At 36.5% G+C, this 6,089-nt stretch overlaps 1 non-coding gene across 1 annotated transcript; it reads right to left on the bottom strand.

Annotated features, from left to right (window-relative positions):
- Positions 1-3,812: 3,812 nt before the first annotated feature.
- LOC112739932 (small nucleolar RNA R71) lies at positions 3,813-3,920 on the bottom strand. Its single transcript, XR_003170866.1, has one exon. It is a non-coding gene; the product is annotated as a small nucleolar RNA R71 (small nucleolar RNA).
- Between the last annotated feature and the right edge of the window lie 2,169 nt (positions 3,921-6,089).

Here is a 6,089-nt window from a genome sequence, read left to right as displayed (position 1 = left end):
TGGTCAATTCTGTTGTAGCCGCTATTCTCACATACTAGATGCATGTCTGATGAGCGGATAATTTATACGCTTTTTGGCATTATTTTTACATAGTTTTAAGTATGATTTAGTTAATTTTTAGTATATTTTTATTAGTTTTTAATTAAAATTCACATTTCTGGACTTTACTATGAGTTTGTGTATTTTTCTGTGATTTCAGGTATTTTCTGGCTGAAATTGAGGGACTTGAGCAAAAATCAGATTCAGAGGTTGAAGAAGGACTGCAGATGCTGTTGGATTCTGACCTTCCTGCACTCAAAGTGGATTCTCTGGAGCTACAGAACTTCAAATAGCGCGCTCTCAATTGCGTTGGAAAGTAGACATTCAGAGCTTTCCAACAATATATAATAGTCCATACTTTGATTAAGGATAGATGACGTAAACTGGCATTGAACACAAGTTCCATGCTGCATTCTGGAGTCAAACGCCAGAAACAAGTTGCAAAGTGGAGCTAAATGCCAGAAACAGGTTACAAACTGGCGTTCAACTCCAAGAGAAGCCTCTACACGTGTAAAGCTCAATGCTCAGCCCAAGCACACACCAAGTGGGCCCCGGAAGTGGATTTCTGCATCATTTACTCATTTCTGTAAACCCTAGTAACTAGTTTAGCATAAATAGGACTTTTTGCTATTGTATTCACATCTTTTGGAACATCTTTGGAACATCTTTAGTTTCATCTTTAGATCACGTTTGAGGGCTGGCCATTCGGCCATGCCTGAACCTTCATCACTTATGTATTTTCAACGGTAGAGTTTCTACACACCATAGATTAAGGTGTGGAGCTCTGTTGTTCCTCATGAATTAATACAAAGTACTATCGTTTTTTCTATTCAATTCAAGCTTATTCTGATTCTAAGATATTCATTCGCACTTCAATATGAATATGATGATCGTGACAGTTATCATCATTCCCAACCTATGAACGCATGCCTGACAAACACTTCCGTTCTACATGCAAACAAGCTAGAATGAGTATCTCTTAGATATCTAATACAGAGGACCGAGTCCGAGATATTAGAATCTTCATGGTATAAGTTAGAACCCATGGATGGCCATTCTTGAGATCCGGAAAGTCTAAACCTTGTCTGTGGTATTCCGAGTAGGATCTGGGAAGGGATGGCTGTGATGAGCTTCAAACTCGCGAGTGCTGGGCGTAGTGACAGACGTAAAAGGATAGTAAATCCTATTCCAGTATGATCGAGAACCGCCAGATGATTAGCCATGCAGTGACAGCGCATTGAACCATTTTCACAGAGAGGATGGGATGTAGCCATTGACAACGGTGATGCCCTACATAAAGCTTGCCATGGAAAGGAGTAGGAATGGTTGGATGAAGATAGTAGGAAAGCAAAGGTTCAGAGGAACGAAAGCATCTCTATACGCTTATCTGAAACTCTCACCAATAAATTACATAAGTATCTCTATCCTATTTTAATTATCTTTTAGTACACTATAATCTCTTAATACATTTGAATCCGCCTGACTGAGATTTACAAGGTGACCATAGCTTGCTTCAAGCCGACAATCTCCGTGGGATCGACCCTTACTCACGTAAGGTTTATTACTTGGACGACCCAGTACACTTGCTGGTTAGTTGTGCGAAGTTGTGACAAAGAATTAAGATTATGAACGTGCGTATAAAGTTTTCAGTGCCGTTACCAAGGAATGGAACCGTCACGATTTCTGCGCACCAAGTTTTTGGCGCCGTTGCAGGGGATTGTTCGAGTTTGGACAACTGACGGTTCATCTTGTTGCTCAGATTAGGTAATTTTATTTTAATTTTAAGCTTTTTATTTCTTATTTTTGAAAAATACAAAAAAAAATTCTTTTTTCGTTTTTCCCAATTAATTTTTGAAAAATACAAAAAAAAATTTACAAAATCATAAAATCAAAAATATTTTTTGTGTTTCTTGCTTGAGTCTAGAGTCAACTTTTAAGTTTGGTGTCAATTGCATGTTTATCTCTTTCTTGCATTTTTTGAAAAATCATGCATGGTGTTCTTCATGATCTTCAAGTTGTTCTTGGTAAGTCTTCTTGTTTGATCTTTAAAATTTCTTGTTTGGTATCTTTTCTTGTTTTTCATATGCATTTTTAATTTCTTAGTGTCTAATTATTAAAAATTTCTAAGTTTGGTGTCTTGCATGTTTTCTTTTATTGAAAATTTTTCAAAAATACATACTTGATGTTCATCATGATCTTCAAAGTATTCTTGGTGTTCATCTTGACATTCAAAGTGTTCTTGCATGCATTAGTTATTTTGATTCATAATTTTCATGTTTTGAGTCTTTGGGTTGTTTTTCTCTTTCTTCATTGAAAATTCAAAAATCAAAAAAATATCTTTCTCTTATTTCACTCATAAATTTCGAAAATTTGAGTTGACTTTTTCAAAAATTTTTAAAATTTAGTTGTTTCTTATGAGTCAAATCAAATTTTCAATTTAAAAATTCAACCTTTTTCAAATCTTTTTCAAAAATCAAATCTTTTTCACTTTTTCTTTCATAATTTCGAAAATTTCAATTTGATTTTCAAAATTTTTTTCTTATTTCTATTTCATATTTTTTATTTTAATGCTAACAATTAATGTGATTGATTCAAAAATATTAAGTTTGTTACTTGCCTAATAAGAAAGGTTCAATCTTTAAATTTTAAAATCAAATCTTTTTGTTTCTTGTTAGTCAAGTAATCAACTTTAATTTTTAAAATCAAATCTTTTTAAATTTCTTTTTCAAATCTTTTTCAAAATAAATTTCAATCACATCGTTTTCAAAATCAATTTCAAAATCTTTTCTAACTTCTTATCTTTTCAAAATTAATTTTCAAATCTTTTTCAATCAATCTTATCTTTTTGTTTCAATCATATCTTTTTCAAAACTACCTAACTATCTCTCTCTTTCTAATTTTCGAAAATCCTTTCCCTCTTTTTCAAAATTCTTTTTTTTATTTAACTAATTGTTTTAATTTTAATTTAATTTGATTTCAATTTTAATTTTCGAAATTTAACTTTAAATTTTATTTTTTATTTAATTAATTTTCGAAATTCCCTCTCTCTCATCTCCTTCTAATTATTTATTTATTTATTTATTTACTAACACTTCTCTTCATCTCAAAATTCGAACCCTCTCTTCCTCTTGGTGTTCGAATTTCTCTTCTTCTATTCTTTTATTCTTATACTCACATAAAGAAATCTCTATACTGTGACATAGAGGATTCCATATTTTCTTTTCTGTTTTTTTCTTTTTCATATGAGCAGGAACAAGGATAAGAACATTCTTGTTGAAGCTGATCCTGAACCTGAAAGGACTCTGAAGAGGAAGCTAAGGGAAGCCAAAGCACAACTCTCTGGAGAAAATCTGACAGAAATCTTTGAAAAAGAAGAAAACATGGCCGAAAATAATAACAATGCAAGGAAGATGCTTGGTGACTTCACTGCACCAAATTCCAATTTACATGGAAGAAGCATCTCAATCCCTGCCATTAGAGCAAACAATTTTGAGCTGAAACCTCAATTAGTTTCTCTAATGCAACAGAACTGCAAGTTTCATGGACTTCCATCCGAAGATCCTTTTCAGTTCTTAACTGAATTCTTGCATATCTGTGATACTGTTAAGACCAATGGGGTTGATCCCGAGGTCTACAGGCTTATGCTTTTCCCGTTTGCTGTAAGAGACAGAGCTAGAATATGGTTGGATTCTCAACCTAAAGATAGCCTGAACTCTTGGGATAAGCTGGTCACGGCTTTCTTAGCCAAGTTCTTTCCTCCTCAAAAGCTTAGCAAGCTTAGAGTGGATATTCAAACCTTCAAACAGAAAGAAGGTAAATCCCTCTATGAAGCTTGGGAGAGATACTAGGAACTGACCAAAAAGTGTCCTTCTGACATGCTTTCAGAATGGACCATCCTGGATATATTCTATGATGGTCTGTCTGAATTATCAAAGATGTTATTGGACCATTCTGCAGGCGGATCCATTCACCTAAAGAAAACGCCTACAGAACCTCAAGAACTCATTGACATGGTTGCAAATAACCAGTTCATGTACACTTTTGAAAGGAATCCTGTGAATAATGGGACGCCTATGAGGAAGGGAGTTCTTGAAATTGATACTCTGAATGCCATATTGGCTCAGAATAAAATATTAACTCAGCAAGTCAATATGATCTCTCAGAGTCTGAATGGATTGAAGGAATCATCCAACAGTACTAAAGAGGCATCTTCTGAAGAAGAAGCTTATGATCCTGAGAACCCTGCAATAGCAGAGGTGAATTACATGGGTGAACCCTATGGAAACACCTATAATCTCTCATGGAGAAATCATCCAAATTTCTCATGAAAGGATCAACAAAAGCCTCAACAAGGCTTTAATAATGGTGGAAGAAACAGGTTTAGCAATAGCAAACCTTTTCCATCATCCACTCAGCAATAGACAGAGAATTCTGAGCAGAATCTATCTAGCTTAGCAAATACAATCTCTGATCTATCTAACACCACTGTAAGTTTCATGAATAAAACAAGGTCCTCCATTAGAAATTTGGAGGCACAAGTGGGCTAGCTGAGTAAAAGGGTCACTGAAACTCCTCCTAGTACTCTCCCAAGCAATAAAGAAGAAAATCCAAAGAGAGAGTGCAAGGCCATTGATTTGACCATCATGGCCAAACCTACAAGGGAGGAGGAGGACGTGAATCCTAGTGAGGAAGACCTCCTGAGACGTCCAGTGACCAATAAGGAGTATCCCTTTGAGGAACCAAAGGAATCTGAGGCTCATCTAGAGACCATAGAAATTCCTTTGAACCTCCTTATGCCATTCATGAGCTCTGATGAGTATTCTTCTTCTGAAGAGAATGAAGATGTCACTGAAGAGCAAGTTGCCAAGTACCTTGGTGCAATCATGAAGCTGAATGCCAAATTATTTGGTAATGAGACTTGGGAAGATGAACCTCCCTTGCTCATCAATGAACTGAGTGATCAGGATCAACTGAGATTGCCTCAGAAGAAATAGGATCCTGGAAAGTTCTTAATACCTTTACTATAGGCACCATGACCTTTAAGAAGGCTCTATGTGACCTTGGATCAGGGATAAATCTCATGCCACTCTCTGTAATGGAGAAATTGGGAATCTTTGAGGTACAGGCTGCCAAATTCTCATTAGAGATGGCAGAAAACTCAAGAAAACAGGCTTATGGACAAGTAGAGGACGTGCTAGTAAAGGTTGAAGGCCTTTACATCCCTGCTGACTTCATAATCCTAGACACTGGGAAGGATGAGGATGAATCCATCATCCTTGAAAGACCCTTCCTAGCTACAGCAAAAGCTGTGATTGATGTGGACAGAGGAGAATTGATCCTTCAACTGAATGAGGACAACCTTGTGTTTAAAACTCAAGGATCTCCTTCTGTAACCATGGAGAGGAAGCATGAAAAGCTTCTCTCACTGCAGAGTCAACCAAAGCCCCACAGTCAAACTCTAAGTTTCGTGTTAGGAGGCCACAACCAAACCCTAAGGTTGGTGTTGAACTCCCATATCCAAACTCTAAGTTTGGTGTTGGGAAGTCTCAACAATGCTCTGAACATCTGTGAGGCTCCATGAGAGCTCACTGTCAAGCTATTGACATTAAAGAAGCGCTTGTTGGGAGGCGACCCAATGTTATTTAATCAATTTTATTTTATTTTCACTTTATTATTTCATGTTTTATCAGGTTGATAATCATGTGGAGTCATAAAAACTATTGAAAAATCAAAAACAGAATAAAAAACAGCATTGAAAACAGCACACCCTGGAGGAAGAGCTTACTGGCGTTTAAACGCCAGTAAGGAGCATCTGGCTGGCGTTTAACGCCAGAACAGAGCATGAAACTGGCGTTAAATGCCAGAAAGAAGCAGCAGTCTGGCGTTTAAACGCCAGGATTACACCCAGAGGAAAGTTGGCGTTAAACGCCAGAAACAAGCTCCATTGGGCGTTTAACGCCAGAAACAAGCATGGAGCTGGCGTTTAACGCCAGAAACAAGCATGGAAGTGGCGTTAAACGCCAGAATTGCACAATAAGGGCGTTTTACAC

The sequence above is a fragment of the Arachis hypogaea genome, chromosome 13, assembly GCF_003086295.3.
Source record: "Arachis hypogaea cultivar Tifrunner chromosome 13, arahy.Tifrunner.gnm2.J5K5, whole genome shotgun sequence".
Taxonomy (NCBI): Eukaryota; Viridiplantae; Streptophyta; class Magnoliopsida; order Fabales; family Fabaceae; genus Arachis; species Arachis hypogaea.
This window is presented reverse-complemented; position numbering and strand designations above follow the sequence as displayed.